The sequence below is a fragment of the Salvelinus sp. IW2-2015 genome, linkage group LG5, assembly GCF_002910315.2.
Source record: "Salvelinus sp. IW2-2015 linkage group LG5, ASM291031v2, whole genome shotgun sequence".
Classification (NCBI taxonomy): domain Eukaryota; kingdom Metazoa; phylum Chordata; class Actinopteri; order Salmoniformes; family Salmonidae; genus Salvelinus; species Salvelinus sp. IW2-2015.
In genome coordinates this window covers 16,303,589-16,322,215 of record NC_036844.1, presented here as the reverse complement: position 1 = coordinate 16,322,215, position 18,627 = coordinate 16,303,589, and the positions used below count along the sequence as shown (strand labels likewise).

Genomic DNA, 18,627 nt, shown 5'->3' with positions numbered 1-18,627 from the left:
TCGGAGCTAGAAACACATGCATTACGCTACACCCGCAATATCATCTGCTAAACATGTGTATGTGAACAAAACATTTGATTTGATCTGCTAGGCTCACACTCTATCAGATGTGGTGGTGGTCATTCAAAAGCTCCAGAATGAACTGTCCTCTTGCTCTCCTACACACCGATCAGACAATAGCCTACAGATTTTCATAATCGCAGTCATTGGTATAGTCATCGTCATTATCCCTGAAACATTGAGCAGACTGGAAACGAAGGAGAATGCTCCACTTTGGGAAATCTTCTTTCTCCATTTTCAGTCTTTCTCTGCATTCGCCATCTCTCTCCATAATGTTTTCCAACATGCAATCTACCCATCTGTACAAATCAATAGGCAATGAGAAAGCAACACACACTTCTTTCATTTTTCAGGAGCAGGAGTCAATTTCCTCTTGATGGGTACATTTTTCCCTCAAACATATCCACTCCTTACAAACATACAATCAATATGGAATGGAGGGAAGCAGTGATTTGTAATGAGAGCATTTTCACACTGCTATGAGACTACTGCTGATTGATATTGGCAAATAAGAGTCTAATGAAAAAGTGTGTCCTGCAAAACAGATGACAAAGCTTATGACTTACACCAATTTCTTCCAAGCTTTTATTGTAAAAACAATATGTATTCTATAACTCGAAGGACAGACTTTGTAGATAGATGCATTTGTCCAATCAGACTTTCACAAAAGGTTCAAGTGATCTGGCCTTACGTTAACCTAAACCAATCAGATTGCAAAGGCCTTATAGAACCGTGCCGCTGATGTTTAGTCCATATCTCATGATTGGCTGAGTTGGAGGAACAGTAGCAGTGAATTTAGGAGAGCTAGGATGGATTGATAGATGTTTGAATGGATGGACAGGCAGATGGATTCTCACCTTGAGGACCTGCTCGAGGTTCTCCAGTTTGCCTTGGAGCTGTTTCCTCTCCTCTTGAGCCAAGTCTCTCTCCTGACTCACAGTGCTATAGGTGTGTCTAAGTTGCTCATATTCTGATCTTACCTAGAGAAAAATAAAATAAGGAAAGAGAGAAATCAAGTCAGGGGAAGAGTGAGTCAGAGAGATTAAATATACAGTATATGCATTTGGAGTGAGGGAAGACAAAATAGGAGAAAACCAATTCTTCTTCTATTCTAACAATTTATCCTTCTTTTTCATTCATATCCATTAATTTCAGAAGTAACAGAGGCATGCAAAATTGATGAAGATTGGTCTTACACCATTACATGAATCAGAGTTTCATGGGGGTGGGGGGGGGGGGGGGGGGGGGGGGAGAGTTCACAAACTGAAGTAAAGTTAATCAGCCTATTTCCATAGTGACTATGAAAGGTAGCTGCTGACTCAAAATCGGTAGCTTCATTTCATCATCAATCTGAATGCCTTGAAGGTGAGTTCAGTTGGGTTCTCTGGAGTTAGGCTGCATCTGAACAGAATCATTCCTCACCGCTTTCCAACCCCTTAAGTCACTAATTAATTACCACAACAGATTAGCTCATTCAAGGTAATTTGCAGACCCCATGAAATTGCACCACACAAGTTATTCATAATGTTGTACTTGTACGCTGAAACAAATGATTTCAGCCAGACCCTCAAACAAATTAATCTATAATCATTCTTGGTTGTGGGTAAAGTTTGTGACAAGATATTCTGTTCTGATATAAAATCAAATCTACTGTATATCTCCCCATAATTCCAGTATTCTGACAACTCCACTTAGATGTGATACAATCCTTTCTCGACACAGGGGTCAGTTAAAGTTCATCTGGGGATCATGAGGGGGTTGACCATAAAGAGAAAATGATAATGACAAAGACCAAACTGACTGGCTTAAATCACCCACAGCAACTAGTCCCTCGCCTTCCCTCCCATCGATCAGACAGTCCTGACAAGTTCCTCTCAGCACTCTCCCCCTTCGTTCACTCTCCCCCTTTCCTGTCGTCCACCTGGGGCTCTCTGTCCCCCCCGCTGCATCCGCTCCCTCTGATACAGGAAGACCGCTCCACTCACACCTCCCATCGATCTCACATCGTCCGCTTTGAGAAATCGCCCCTTTGATGCGGGGGTTAGACAGAGGCGCGTTATTTACTGAGTCTCCACAATCTCATTAATACCCAGAGAGAGAGAGCACCTTGGCTAGCGCCCAGCAGTAACGCTAACTGCTCCTGTGATTACTGCCTCTGATGCTAACGCTAAGCATGCCTCCTCAGGAAGTAGCATCAGACCTAGGCTTGGGCTCTGGTACCTCCCGTCTTTCATCTCAAAGACCCGTCTTGGCCGGCGGAGAAAGACAGCTCCTTTATGTTGGGGGTGGCGTGCGCGAGGAGCTGGTTGGGGCAATAGGACGGAGCCAAGAGCCAAGTTGTTCCCTTGACACGTGTTAAAACTGGTCCTCTGTAAGTGAGACTATTAGCGCTAGCCGCCTCCCTCCACAGACGGTCATTCACTCACAGTCAGTCAGTCATTCATTCACTCACAGTCAGTCAGTCAGTCATTCACTCACTCACAGTCACTCAGTCATTCACTCACAGTCAGTCAGTCATTCACTCACAGTCAGTCAGTCATTTCACTCACAGTCAGTCAAGTCATTCACTCAACAGTCAGTCAGTCATTCACTCACAGTCAGTCAGTCATTTACTCACTCACAGTCAGTCAGTCATTTACTCACTCACAGTCAGTCAGTCATTTACTCACTCACAGTCAGTCAGTCATTTACTCACTCACCCACTCACTTACAGTCAGTCTGTGAGTGAATGACTGTCAGTCTTGTGTTGGTGTGTGTGTGTGTGTGTGTGTGTGTGTGTGTGTGTGTGTGTGTGTGTTTGTGTGTGTGTGTGTGTGTGTGTGTGTGCGTGTCTGCGTGTCTGCGTGTCTGCGTGTCTGCGTGTCTGCGTGTCTGCGTGTCTGCCAGACGGGAATGAGATAGATATAGACACACTGAGAGGCTGGGGAGTGGTGCTCTCGATGTTTGTGTCATCGAGTACATTTACATGCACACTAATAATTCAATATTAAATTGATTATAGCAGTAAGGCCATACATCGCAATAGTCATGTAAACACTTTACTCTGCTTATCTTAATTGGCGTAAGATCAAAATCGAAGTAAGCATACAGCAATTAAAACCTGGCTTTCTGAGCAATCTTTTGAATTATTAGGACATGTAAACAGCTTAATCGGCGTTCTAGCTGTGTATTTGATCTGCACATGTGCCAGCATCGGGTAGCGCAAGCCTCCCTCTTACACGAGAGTGAAGAGATTTCAGAAAAACTGAAAGTACTGTATGCATGTTAGAAATAGTGTTCACATACAAACATTATATATCCGAACTCAGAATGAAATAGGCATCGCAAAAATAACATGGTCGCTGTGGTAGAACATTTATTTTGATTGCCGATTTTCTGCATTTATTTATACTTAACAAAAATATAAAACGCAACATGCAACAATTTTAAAGATTTTACTGAGTTAAAGTTCATATAATGAAATCAGTCAACTGAAATGAAATAATTAGGCCCTAATCTATGGATTTCACATGACTGGGAATACAGATATGCATCTGTTGGTCACAGATACCTTTAAAAAAAAGGTAGGGGTGTGGATTAGAAAACCAACATTTGCCTCATGCAGCACAACAAATCTCATTCAAATCTCCTTCATCAGGCTGTTGATTGTGGCCTGTGGAAAGTTCTCCCACCTGGATATTGGCGGGAACAGGAACACGCTGTCGTACACGTCGTACCAGAGCATCCCAAACTGCTCAATGGGCGACATGTCTGGTGAGTATGCAGGCCATGGATGAACTGAGCCATTTTCAGCTTCCAGGAATTGTGTACAAATCCTTGTGACACAGGGCCGTGCATTATCACGCTGAAACATGATATGGGCCTCAGGATCTCGTCACGGTATCTCTGTGTATTCAAATTGCCATTGATAAAATGCAATTGTGTTGATTGTCTGTAGCTTAATGCCTACCCATATCATATGGTACACTCTGTTCACAACGTTGACATGAACAAACCACCCACCCACACAACGCCATACACGCTGTCTGCCATCTGCCCGGTACTGTTAAACCGGGATTCATCCGTGAAGAGCACACTTCTCCAGGGTGCCAGTGGGCATCGAAGGTGAGCATTTGCCCACTGAAGTCGGTTACGATGCCGAACTGCAGTCAGGTCAAGACCCTGGTGGCGACGACGAGCGTGCAGATGAGCTTCCCTGAGAAGGTTTCTGACAGTTTGTTCAGAAATTCTTTGGTTGTACAAACCCCCAGTTTGATCAGCTGTCCGGGTGGCTGGTCTCAGATGATCCTGCAGGTGTAGAAGATGGATCTGGAGGTCCTGGGCTGGCGTGGTTTCAGTTGCTCTGTGGTTGTGAGGCTGGTTGAATGTACTGCAAAATTCTGAACATTGAATTATTTGGCAGCAACTCTGGTGGACATTCCTTCAGTCATCATGACAATTGCACGCTTCCTAAAACTTGAGACATCTGTGGCATTGTGTTGTGTGAGAAAATTGCACATTTTATTGTGGCCGTTTATTGTCCCCAGCACAAGGTGCATATGTGTAATGATCACGCTGTTTAATCAGCTTCTTGATAAGCCACACCTGTCAGGTGGATGGATTATCTTGGCAAAGGAGAAATGCTCACAAACAGGGATGTAAAAAAATCTGTGGACAAAATTTGAGAGAAATAACCCTTTGTGTGTATGGAACATTTCTGGGATCTTTTATTTTAGCTCATGAAACATGGGACCAACACTTTACTTTATGTTTCATTTATATTTTTGTTCAGTGTAAGTCCCATCAGGTAGCCTGATTTCAAATGTGTCCATGCAAAAGGATTATTATGGAAATCCTTATTTTTGCAAAACGCCAATATTTTAAACTATTATATTAATCTGACTATCCACAATAATCATATTATTGTGTTCATGTATAGTAACCATACACATTGTGGTGTCCTGGTTTTTGTGTCCCAGATCACAGTGTTTAGAGATAGTAGTAGAGCCAAGTGTGGGCATTGATCATCATGACTGGGCTATGTGCTATGAGCATGGTCTCTCCACCTCCATCGGCAATGCACTTCAACTACAAAACTCTACAACATCCATACGGTAGCCTATCTGTTCCATGCTGCTGTGAATATCATCTATCACTGGCTAACACATTATGTTACGGCTAACAGATATCCCAGCTTCCATGGTACACAATCCATGGTACACTCCTCACCTAATGTGTACGATTCCATTGAACCACGACAAGCATCATCTCTCCATGGAGACAGGCAGTGAAATTGTGCAAGGTGCTTTCAGTGGCTATCAATCTATTAGAGATGGATCCCAGATTCTATTAGTTAGTGAAATGCAGAGCCCCATCTGTGAGGGTTACCCCTGGGGCCCTGTGGCCCTGATAGGTCAATATGATATACAGTTGAAGTCAGAAGTTTACATACACTTGGGTTGGAGTCATTAAAACTCATTTTTCAACCACTCCACAAATGTCTTGTTAACAAACTATAGTTTTGGCAAGTCGGTTAGGACATCTACTTTGTGCATGACAATGGTAATTTTTCCAACAATTGTTTACAGACAGATTATTTCACTTACAACTCAGTGTATCACAATTCCAGTGGGTCAGAAGTTTAGATACACTAAGTTGACTGTGCCTTTAAACAGCTTGGGAAATTCCAGAAAATTATGTCATGGCTTTAGAAGCTTCTGCTAGGCTAATTGACATAATTTGAGTCAATTGGAGTTGTACCTGTGGATGTATTTCAAGGCATACCTTCAAACTCAGTGCCTCTTTGCTTGACATCATGGCAAAATCAAAAGAAATTAGCCAAGACCTCAGAAAAAAATTGTAGACCTCCACAAGTCTGGTTTGGCAATTTCCAAACGCCTGAAGGTGCCACGTTCATCTGTACAAACAATAGTACGCAAGTATAAACAACACACAGCCGTCATACCGATCAGGAAGGAGACGCGTTCTGTCTCCTAGAGATGAACGTACTTTGGTGCAAGTCACTCCCAGAACAACAGCAAAGGACCTTGTGAAGATGCTGGAGGAAACAGGTATGAAAGTATATATATCCACAGTAAAACAAGTCCTATATCGACATAACCTGAAAAGCCGCTCAGCAAGGAAGAAGTCACTTCTCCAAAACAAACATAAAAAAGCCAGACTACGGTTTGCAACTGCACATGGAGACAAAGATCGTACTTTTTGTAGAAATGTCCTCTGGTCTGATGAAACAAAAATATAACTTTTTGGCCATAATGACCATCATTATGTTTGGAGGAAAAAGGGGGAGGCTTGCAAGCCCGAAGAACATCATCCCAACCGTGAAGCACGGGGGTGGCAGCATCATGTTGTGGGGGTGCTTTGCTGCAGGAGGGACTGGTGCACTTCACAAAATAGATGGCATCATGAGGTAGGAAAATTATGTGGATGTATTGAAGCAACATCTCAAGACATCAGTCAGGAAGTTAAAGCTTGGTCGCAAATGGGTCTTCCAAATGGACAATGACCCCAAGCATAGTTCCAAAGCTGTGGCAAAATGGCTTAAGGACAACAAAGTCAAGGAATTGGCCATCACAAAGCCATGACCTCAATCCCATAGAAAATGTGTGGGCTGAACTGAAAAAGCGTTTGCGAGCAAGGAGGCCTACAAACCTGACTCATTTACACCAGCTCTGTCAGGAGGTGTGGGACAAAATTCACCCAACTTATTGTGGGAAGCTTGTGGAAGGCTACCCAAAATGTTTGACCCAAGTTAAACAATTGAAAGGCAATGCTACCAAATACTAATTGAGTGTATGTAAACTTCTGACCCACTGGGAATGTGATGAAAGAAATAAAAGCTGAAATTAATCATTCTCTCTACTATTATTCTGACATTTCATTTCAATTTTAAAATAAAGTGGTGATCCTAGCTGACCTAAGACAGGGGATTTTTACTAGGATTAAATGTCAGGAATTGTGAAAAACTGAGTATAAATGTATTTGGCTAAGGTGTATGTAAACTTCCGACTTCAACTGTATGCCCATTGATCAAGAGATTTTTGCGCTGTGCTGTTGAGCCCTATGGGCCCTGGTCAAAAGTAGTGCACTATGTAGGGAATAGAGTGCCATTTGGGATGCATGCTGAGAGTCTTACCTACCTGGTCATACTTGGATACCTTCAGGCTGTGGCTGGACAACTCAAGGTTCAGGCGATTTTTCTCCTGCAATGCATCCTGGAGCTTAGTTTTCTGCAGAGGGATAGAGAGAGGGAAGAATATAGGCAGGAGAGAGAGAAAGAGGGTGGGGAGAAAGAGAGAATCAGTCTAAATGCGACAGTACATTCAATGGTAATATCGGTGTATTAAATCATAAAGTAATAGTGTGTACAGCACAGCAATAGGCTACAATGCATTTTGTACGTTTACTCCATCTGCAAACGTGTACTGTTATACAACACATAGACATTCATCTCAGGTTGTCGTATCCAGGTCACAACATCCCGTTGTTATCTAGACAACAGAATACACCGCTGCACACGTCACCTTCCATTTGGTGTGTGACCAACACCATTAACAGTGCCACCCTGGGATCTCCAATGACCCAGCAGATAATCAGCACCCTATGGGCCCTGGTCAAAGTAGTGCACTACATAGGGAATAGGGTACCATTTTGGACAAAGATGTTGAGAGGCGGAGGTCTTCCCTCTGACAGATCTGGGGACGTTTATGCCAAATCTCACACAGTGAAAGAGGTGTGAAGTGACTCTTGCTTTAATACAATTATGTAACAGGCTTAAGTCCTGAACACACAGAGAGAGAGAGCTGTGAGGCTAGATGCCAACTCTAGACCCAGGGTGGATGGAGGATTTGTGGGGAGGATAAAGCCTCAGCAGGCTCCCTATAGACAAATTGTCTGCACATATGGAGGGACTCAATAAACAGCAGACTGCCACTGTGAGTAAGTGTGTGTGTGTGTGCACGCATTTGTGTGTGTGTAGGTGGTAAGGTGTCGATGACAACATGGAGAAACAGAGGTGCAACACATTCTCCCCACCCTCTTCCTGCGGTGTACTGTACTGTACACTGTACGGTAGCTCTGGAGACTCCTCTCCCTACAGGGATAATCCTGATGTCAGTGTACTTCAGGTGACAGCTCCACTTTGTACCTTAGCCCTAAGAGGTCTAGACAAGGCCTTAGAGTCAACACCCCTGTCTGTCACACACAGCGAGAATAGAGGGGGGCGAGAAGAGAAGACAGGGAAGGAGGGAGATAGACTGAGAGAGAGAATGTTCCTGGTCTGACCCCCCTCTTATGGGCATGACTGGGTACAGTTGCAGGCAGTGAAGTATCCTCCAACAACTCCTCCTATGAGTCAGAGATTCACAGCTTCACCCTCGTCACACGACCTGTAGCACAGCCCTCTATTCCTAGCCTCTGGAAGGGATGGAAATTGCTCCTTCATCCCATTGATGTGTACAGACTGCATGCTGTTGTTGAACATTCTATGGACACTTCAAACCTGCTGTAAAAAAAATCTAAATCAAACACTGACAATAAAATACTTTAAAACCCACTCCACAAAGGATTAACAAATGAAGACAAATGGAGCAACATGGTTAAAAAACAGTAGAAGACCAGGGTGCAAATGAAGCTGAAAAGCATTCATTTCCAGCAAGGAGCCGTGCTGTAGAAACACACAAACAGACAGACAGTGTCTGTGTGTCTAAAATCCATATTTGCGTGCCAGCCGTTTGGGTGGAGGGTGGACAGAGCAGAATAGAGAGAGCCCTCAACACTCCCAGTGACTAATTCACACTGACATCTCTGGCTGTTTTCCTCCATCCTCATCATCATCCCAATCCTTTAATTTAGCCTGTGGCACTGCATCTGCTCCGGACGCTCTGTCCAGTTCCCAGAACACAGGCCCAGAGAAAAATAGATCATAGTGTGTGGGGACTCTGTCTATAACCCACCGCACACTGTTCATATTGTATCAAATGCATTGCATTGTTGTTTTGTATCCACACACTTACAATTATGAGCTACTGTCACTGTGCATCTGATTCAAAATAGGGTTAATCTCTGTCAGTAGGAGCTGATTAGAGAGCAAACACATTATGGCTCAAGGCTACAAGACTACTCTTCTCTCCTCTGTCTCCAGCAGTATCTTCATGTCGAGGTAGTCTCTCATTTTAAAGTACTAAGTCAATGTTTACAACACACAGAGAGAAACACCTGTATACACACGTTCTCTCTCTCTCTCTCTCTCACCACAAATGATCGCTCTCGCTCTCTCTCAGAACATCAAGGTAATCTGTCTCAATTACTATCACCCCATAGCACTCACATCTGTAGCCATGAAATGCTTTGAAAGGCTGGTCATGGTTCACATCAACACAATCATCCCAAACACCCTGGACCCACTTCAATTCGCATACCGCCCCAACAGATCCACAGATAACACATTTACATTTTACATTTAAGTCATTTAGCAGACGCTCTTATCCAGAGCGACTTACAAATTGGTGCATTCACCTTATGACATCCAGTGGAACGGCCACTTTACAATAGTGCATCTAAATCTTTTAAGGGGGGGGGGTGAGAAGGATTACTTTATCCTATCCTAGGTATTCCTTAAAGAGGTGGGGTTTCAGGTGTCTCCGGAAGGTGGTGATTGACTCCGCTGTCCTGGCGTCGTGAGGGTGTTTGTTCCACCATTGGGGGGCCAGAGCAGCGAACAGTTTTGACTGGGCTGAGCGGGAACTGTACTTCCTCAGTGGTAGGGAGGCGAGCAGGCCAGAGGTGGATGAACGCAGTGCCCTTGTTTGGGTGTAGGGCCTGATCAGAGCCTGAAGGTACGGAGGTGCCGTTCCCCTCACAGCTCCGTAGGCAAGCACCATGGTCTTGTAGCGGATGCGAGCTTCAACTGGAAGCCAGTGGAGAGAGCGGAGGACGCGTGACGTGAGAGAACTTGGAAGGTTGAACACCAGACGGGCTGCGGCGTTCTGGATGAGTTGTAGGGGTTTAATGGCACAGGCAGGGAGCCCAGCCAACAGCGAGTTGCAGTAATCCAGACGGGAGATGATAAGTGCCTGGATTAGGACCTGCGCCGCTTCCTGTGTGAGGCAGGGTCGTACTCTGCGGATGTTGTAGAGCATGAACCACAGGAACGGGCCACCGCCTTGATGTTAGTTGAGAACGACAGGGTGTTGTCCAGGATCACGCCAAGGTTCTTAGCGCTCTGGGAGGAGGACACAATGGAGTTGTCAACCGTGATGGCGAAGTCATGGAACGGGCAGTCCTTCCCGGGAGGAAGAGCAGCTCCGTCTTGCCGAGGTTCAGCTTGAGGTGGTGATCCGTCATCACACTGATATGTCTGCCAGACATGCAGAGATGCGATTCGCCACCTGGTCATCAGAAGGGGGAAAGGAGAAGATTAGTTGTGTGTCGTCTGCATAGCAATGAAGGAGAGACCATTGAGGTTATGACAGAGCCAAGTGACTTGGTGTATAGCGAGAATAGAGAAGGGCCTAGAACAGAGCCCTGGGGGACACCAGTGGTGAGAGCACGTGGTGAGGAGACAGCTTCTCGCCACGCCACCTGGTAGGAACGACCTGTCAGGGTAGGACGCAATCCAAGCTGGGCCGCGCCGGAGATGCCAACTCGGAGAGGGTGGAGAGGAGGATCTGATGGTTCACAGTATCGAAGGCAGCCGATAGGTCTAGAAGGATGAGAGCAGAGGAGAGAGAGTTTGCTTTAGCAGTGCGGAGCGCCTCCGTGATACAGAGAAGAGCAGTCTCAGTTGAATGACTAGTCTTGAAACCTGACTGATTTGGATCAAGAAGGTCATTCTGAGAGAGATAGCGGGAGAGCTGGCCAAGGACGGCACGTTCAAGAGTTTTGGAGAGAAAAGAAAGAAGGGATACTGGTCTGTAGTTGTTGACATCGGAGGGATCGAGTGTAGGTTTTTTCAGAAGGGGTGCAACTCTCGCTCTCTTGAAGACGGAAGGGACGTAGCAGCGGTCAGGGATGAGTTGATGAGCGAGGTGAGGTAAGGGAGAGGTCTCCGGAAATGGTCTGGAGAAGAGAGGAGGGGATAGGGTCAAGCGGGCAGGTTGTTGGGCCGCCGGCCGTCACAAGACGCGAGATTTCATCTGGAGAGAGAGGGGAGAAAGAGGTCAGAGCAAGAGGTAGGCAGTGTGAGCAGAACCAGCGGTGTCGTTTGACTTAGCAAACGAGGATCGGATGTCGTCGACCTTCTTTTCAAAATGGTTGACGAAGTCATCTGCAGAGAGGGAGGAGGGGGGGGGAGGGAGGAGGATTCAGGAGGGGAGGAGAAGGTGGCAAAGAGCTTCCTGGGGTTAGAGGCAGATGCTTGGAATTTAGAGTGGTAGAAAGTGGCTTTAGCAGCAGAGACAGAAGAGGGAAATGTAGAGAGGAGGAGTGAAAGGATGCCAGGTCCGCAGGGAGGCGAGTTTTCCTCCATTTCCGCTCGGCTGCCCGGAGCCCTGTTCTGTGAGCTCGCAATGAGTCGTCGAGCCACGGAGCGGAGGGAGGACCGAGCCGGCCTGGAGGATAGGGGACATAGAGAGTCAAAGGATGCAGAAAGGGAGGAGAGGAGGGTTGAGGAGGCAGAATCAGGAGATAGGTTGGAGAAGGTTTGGCAGAGGGAAGAGATGATAGGATGGAAGAGGAGAGGGTAGCGGGGGAGAGAGAGCGAAGGTTGGGACGGCGCGATACCATCCGAGTAGGGGCAGTGTGGGAAGTGTTGGATGAGAGCGAGAGGGAAAAGGATACAAGGTAGTGGTCGGAGACTTGGAGGGGAGTTGCAATGAGGTTAGTGGAAGAACAGCATCTAGTAAAGATGAGGTCGAGCGTATTGCCTGCCTTGTGAGTAGGGGGGAAGTGAGAGGGTGAGGTCAAAAGAGGAGAGGAGTGGAAAGAAGGAGGCAGAGAGGAATGAGTCAAAGGTAGACGTGGGAGGTTAAAGTCGCCCAGAACTGTGAGAGGTGAGCCGTCCTCAGGAAAGGAGCTAATCAAGGCATCGAGCTCATTGATGAACTCTCCGAGGAACCTGGAGGGCGATAAATGATAAGGATGTTAAGCTTGAAAGGGCTGGTAACTGTGACAGCATGGAATTCAAAGGAGGCGATAGACAGATGGGTAAGGGGAGAAAGAGAGAATGACCACTTGGGAGAGATGAGATCCCGGTGCCACCACCCCGCTGACCAGAAGCTCTCGGGTGTGCGAGAACACGTGGGCGGACGAAGAGAGAGCAGTAGGAGTAGCAGTGTTATCTGTGGTGATCCATGTTTCCGTCAGTGCCAGGAGATCGGGACTGGAGGGAGGCATAGGCTGAGATGAACTCTGCCTTGTTGCCGCAGATCGGCAGTTCCAGAGGCTACCGAGACCTGGAACTCCACGTGGGTCCTGTGCGCGCTGGACCACCAGATTAGGGTGGCCGATGCCACCGCGGTGTGGAGCGTTGTATGGTCTGTTGCAGAGAGGAGAGACAGGGATAGACAGACACATAGTTGACAGGCTACAGAAGAGACTACGCTAATGCAAAGGAGATTGGAGTGGCAAGTGGACTACGCGTCTCGAATGTTCAGAAAGTTAAGCTTACGTAGCAAGAATCTTATTGACTAAAATGATTAAGATGATACAGTACTGCTGAAGTAGGCTAGCTGGCAGTGGCTGCGTTTGTTGACTTTGTAGGCTAGCTGGCAGTTGTTGACTTTGTAGGCTAGCTGGCAGTGGCTGCGTGTTGACACTACACTAATCAAGTCGTTCCGTTGAGTGTAATAGTATCTACAGTGCTGCTATTCGGGGGCTAGCTGGCTAGCTAGCAGTGTTGATTACGTTACGTTGCGTTAAAAGAACGACAATAGCTGGCTAGCTAACCTAGAAAATCGCTCTAGACTACACAATTATCTTTGATACAAAGACGGCTATTTAGCTAGCTATGTAGCTAGCTACGATCAAACAAATCAAACCGTTGTACTGTAATGAAATGAAATGAAATGTGATACTACCTGTGGAGCGAAGCGGAATGCGACCGGGTTGTTGAGTGCGGAAGTTCTATTCGTAGACGTTGGCTAGCTGTTGGCTAGCTAGCAGTGTCTCCTACGTTAAGGACGACAGATAGCTGGCTAGCTAACCTCGGTAAATTAAGATAATCACTCTAAAACTACACACTCTAAATACACAATTACCTTGGATACGAAGACAGCAAAGACAACTATGTAGCTAGCTAACACTACACTAATCAAGTCGTTCAGTTGGGTGTAATAGTTGCTACAGTGCTGCTATTCGGTAGACGGTGGACGTTTGCTAGCTGGCTAGCTGCTGGGCAGAAGCAGATAGCAGTGTAGACTGCGTTAGGACGACGAAATCGATAATTACGCAATTATCTTTGATACAAAGACGGCTATGTAGCTAGCTAAGAAGAAATTGCTAAGATTAGACAAATCAACCGTTGTACTATAATGAAATGTAATGAAATGTAATGAAAAGTTATACTACCTGCGGACCAAAGTGCGAAGTGCGACCGCTCGCTCCAACCCGGAAGTTGGAGCGAGCGAGAACACAATCTATATTACACTCCCCACTGCCCTTTTCTACCAGTATAAGAGGAACACCTATGTTATAATGCTGTTCATTGACTACAGCTCAGCGTTTAACACCATATTGCCCTCATAGCTCATCACTAAGCTCGGGACTCTGGGACTGAACGACTCCCTCTGCAACTAGATTCTGGACTTCCTGACGGTCTGCCAGTAGGTGGTGAGGGTAGGCAACTACACATCCGCCACCTGATTGGATGATCACTGACGACGATGAGACAGCCTATAGGGAGGAGGTCTGTGACCTGGCAGTGTGGTGCCAAGACAACAATCTTTCCCTCAACATCAGCAAGATAAAGGAGCTGACTGTGGACTACAGGAAACGGAGCGCTGTAGTGGAGTAGGTGTCCACATCACTAAGGAATTAACATGGTCCACACACACCAACATAGCCGTGAAGAAGGCATGACAATGCCTCTTCCCCCCCAGGAGGCTGAAAAGACTTGGCATAGGCCCTCAGATGTTACCCCTTCAGCAGGTCAGGGTAACATCACTGCTTTGGCAGCTGCAGTGATGATGTCATCATCCTATGCTGGGGTGTGATGCTGTGCACCTGTCAGAAAAATGTATGGATCAGTTCAGTCTTCTGACATGGCATCATTCCCTTGCCATGCTATTTTACCAGATATTAAAGCAATGACTAGGCATCCAATCACTCCAAACAATGACAGAAACAAGGCATACTGAATGTCTCCTAGGCCTATACAATCCAGTCTACCAATCCCATCTTATTTAATCACTAGCATTGTCTTGGTGAGAGTGTAGTGTTAATGTATATAACGTGGTTGGTTTATCTATACCTAGACAGCTATTTACCTAAATGTCTTAGACAGACAGTACGCAGCGTACAGTATGTGTTTCTGTGTTTCTTCAGACTAAATTCATTCCTGTGGACCCCGTGGTTTCCCGCTGGTCGCTTTAAACTCCCGGGAGGATTTCCTAGGTTAATGAGACGACATTCAGCTTTGTTCCCGGGAACAGTAGGGAGACCTTCAGTGCCTCTACTAGGTGGCCTCCATACTGTCTCTTTGATGGGATTAGTGGCAGGCAGGTCACACTGGGATACACGGCAGTGTTGGAGCTATACCATAGCACTATCATCAGGGGCATCAGAGTTCATGTAGAACAAAAGCAGAAGATATCCTTATAGAGAGCACTGCAGTATTCACTGAACCATGTTTTAACGTGTCAAGTCTAACATACGACTTAGGATAAAGCAATATATTGGGCATGCATTCTAAGTGGTACGCTAGTTTGCATGTTGGAACGTAGCCCATCTTTCGTAACTCTGGCCCTCATTTCCTCCAGTCACACCCCCACTCTGTGTTAGTCCAGTGTGATGTAGATGATGTAGGACAGCAAAAGGGCAAAGGGAACGTGACATGGCCCATAACCTTAATAGAAGGATCAGTTGTCTGTTCAGCACCATCAGGTCTGGAAGATTCAGAACCTCCCAGCCAGCTCTCAGCAGCAGTGAGGGAGGCCATGTGCCTACAGTCATACTATGATAGGACTTTCAGCTGATTCTACTTAACAATGTTCCTCTCACCTCTCCCTGTTGGCTCTCTACAGGTAGCTCATTCATAAAACACAAGTGAGTGGGTCTAATCCAGTGTTTTGGTGTGTGTGTGTATGTGCTCTGTGTGTGCGCACGCCATGAGTGTGTATGTGCTCTGTGTGTGCGCACGCCATGAGTGTGTATGTGTCAGTAGTAGCAGGCCTACGGGGCATCTCTAAAACAGTGCCGGGTTGAAATGAGGACTGTGCTGCCAAGACACAGCTGGCTCAGTATACAGCAGAAAGAAGATCTGCACTGTGAGCAGTGCACACTGGATATGTTTGGGAGGAGCTGCCTCTAAGCTCTGGTCCAGGGTCAGTTTCAACAAACCTCAGTCTTAACTTATAAGGATTTGAACAAGACCCAGTCTTGTGGTAAAGGGCAACTTCTATTTCAGCCAACATCTGCCCTGAAATCTCTATGGCTGCATCCCAAATGGCATCCTATTCCTTATAGTTCACTACTTTTGGCCATGGGCCCTGGTCAAAAGTAACACATTATAAAGGGAATAGGCCAGTGTCAGTTAGGACGCAGATTTTTGCTAGTGCACTCTCGCTCTTCTGACATGCCTAGGGTGTGTACTATCTTTCTCCTGTGCTGTCTGAAGCATGTATATTTTTGGATCCTTTGATATACATTCCATAATACATGCCACCTATCATTGTCATCAGGACTACCTGGCCTGATGACTCCTTGCTGTCCTCAGTCCACCTGGTCGTACTGCTGCTCCAGTTTCAACTGTTCTGCCTGCGGCTATGGAACCTTGACCTGTTCACCGGACATGCTACCTGTCCCAGACCTGCTGTTTTCAACTCTCTAGAGACAGTAAGAGTGGTAAAGATACTCTGAATGATCGGCTATGAAAAGCCAACTAACATTTACTCCTGAGGTGCTGATCTGTTGCACCCTCTACAACCACTGTGATTATTATTATTTGACCCTGCTGGTCATCTATGAACATATTAACATCTTGGCCATGTTCTGTTATAATCTCCACCCGGCACAGCCATAAGAGGACTGGCCACCCCTCATAGCCTGGTTCCTCCCTAGGTTTCTTCCTAGGTTCTGGCCTTTCTAGGAGTTTTTCCTAGCCACCGTGCTTCTACACCTGCATTGCTTGTTGTTTGGGGTTTTAGGCTGGGTGTCTGTACAGCACTTGGTGACATCAGCTGATGTAAGAAGGGCTTTATAAATACATTTGATGGATTGATTGTCATCTTCGCTATTTGACCAAATGACAGCCAGCCTTAGCCTTGGACTCACCAACATAACAACAAGCCAGGCCAGACTTGAGTTTGTCCTTGTCCTTTTTCACTGGCTTAAATGAAGAGGCTGGATTGATGGGGTAAAGTGATATGCCCAGCTCCTGAATTGTTAATGTATTTTAGTTGAGCTGTATGAGCAAAGATACAAGATATAAGAAGGGGTTGGCCAGAAAAAATGCTTTTAGGGGACAAATTCTAAGAGAGGTTTGTGAAGGGTGAGTTTTACGCCCGATTACAAATCAGCAACACCTAGACTATATGTACTTGCGGAGATGAGAGAATCGTACAGGTATAAGCAACATAATTTGGGATTGGTATGAGTAGTGGGTGCGGTATGCCTTTATATTCCTGCAGATCGCTAGCGTCTCAACAACCACACAGTCTAAGGAATAAACTATGCGTGTAAAGGTTGTTCTTCCCGAGCTGGCTGCTTGTGAAAGGCACAGAGAAAGACCCCCACCGCCTGCCTCCACTAAGCAGGACGAGTCTCAGCCAGGCTTTCACGAAGGAGACAGAGGAGAGTACTGCCAAGAGAAAGGCCAGCACTACAGTCATGAAGGATTAACTTCTTCACTGTATAATACACCTCCTCCACATCCTCCTCTCCCTCTACCGTGCATAACCTCCCTGCCTAGGTTGTGTGTGTGTGTGTATGTGTGTTAAGTTCATGCTGTGCATGCGATCGAGTGAGTCCGTATGCATGTATGTGAGTATGATTGTATGCATTGCATGTGTGTATGCCAGTATGTGTGTGTATAAGTGAAGGGATCCAGCAGTGTGCGTGTCTCTGTGTGTGTGTGTATGTAGGGCCTGGAGCCAGGGTGACATGCATTGGCCCCTTTTGAGAACAAACGGGCCCCGGGGCTGTGAGGGACATGGGCTGTTCCACTCTGGCAAGGAAGCCTCAGGGGAGAGCAGAGCACGCATCAGATGACGTGACTAAACAAGTTTTCAGTCAAACAGCTACCCAGGAAAGAGCAGAAAATAGCCCATATTAATATATGTAGCCTTAGAAATAAGGTTCATGAAATCAATAACTTGCTAACATCAGATAACATTAACATATTACCCATTTCTGAGACTCACTTAGATAATTCATTTGATGATACAGCAGTACAATGAAATAACATCTATAGAAGAGACAGAAATGCTTATGGGGGAGGTGTTTCTGTATATATTCAGAGCCATATCTCTGCAATTCTTAGAGAAGATCTTATGTCAAGAGTTATTAAAGTGTCGTGGTTGCAGATTCACTTGGCACATCTAAAGCCTTTTCTTTTGGGGTGTTGCTATAGGCCACCAAGTGCTAACAGTCAGTATCTAAATAATATGTGTGAAATGCTTGATAGTGTATGTGATGTAAACAGAGAGGTCTACTTTCTTGGGGACCTGAATATTGACTTTTTTTTTATCAAGCTGTGCACTCAGGAGGAAGCTTCTCACTGTAACTAGTGCCTGTAATCTAGTTTTGGTTCTTAATCAACCTACCAGGGTGTTTACAAACACTACAGGAACAAGATCATCCACATGTGTTGATCACATGTTTAATAATACTGTAAAGCTGTATCCATACCCATTGGATGCAGTGATCACAATATAGTGGCTATATACAGGAAAGCCAAAGTTCCAAAAGCTGGGCCTAAATTAAATTAGTGTATAAGAGATCATACAAAAGATTTTGCTGTGACTCTTAGGTGGATGATGTTAAAAATATTTGTTGGCCTGATGTGATTAATAAGGAGCATCCAGACGCTGCACTTCCAATTATTTATAAACATGGACCTTTTAACAAACTTACTGTTAGATCTGTTAAGGCTCAATGGATTGATGAGGAATTGAAAAACTGTATGGCTGAAAGAGATGGGGCAAAATGAGTAGCTAATAAGTCTGGCTGCACATCTGACTGGATGACATACCGCAAATTGAGAAATTATTTGCGTAAACTCAACAAAAAGAAGAAGAAACTGTATTTTGAAGCCAAGATAGATCAATGAAATAAAGATTGATGGAAAAAAACTTGAGTACTTTAAATTAAATTACTTCAACTCCATCTTTCAATGAATCAGATGGCTTATTCATCACAAAACCATTTGATGTTGCTATTTAGTTTAATGATTTCTTCACTGGCAAAGTAGGC

At 45.5% G+C, this 18,627-nt stretch overlaps 1 protein-coding gene across 2 annotated transcripts in view; it reads right to left on the bottom strand.

Moving 5' to 3' along the window:
- rimbp2a (RIMS binding protein 2a) overlaps positions 1 to 18,627 on the bottom strand; it is a 93,495-nt gene that overhangs the window by 38,164 nt on the left and 36,704 nt on the right. Inside the window, exons 2-3 of one of the 2 annotated variants that reach the window (XM_070443578.1) lie at positions 7,200 to 7,289; positions 918 to 1,040 (exon numbers count right to left, since the gene is read on the bottom strand). The gene's annotated coding sequence lies outside the window, so the exon portion shown is untranslated. Of the gene's footprint in view, positions 1 to 917; positions 1,041 to 7,199; positions 7,290 to 18,627 lie in introns of those variants that run through there. The other variant, XM_070443577.1, reaches the window with a different exon arrangement.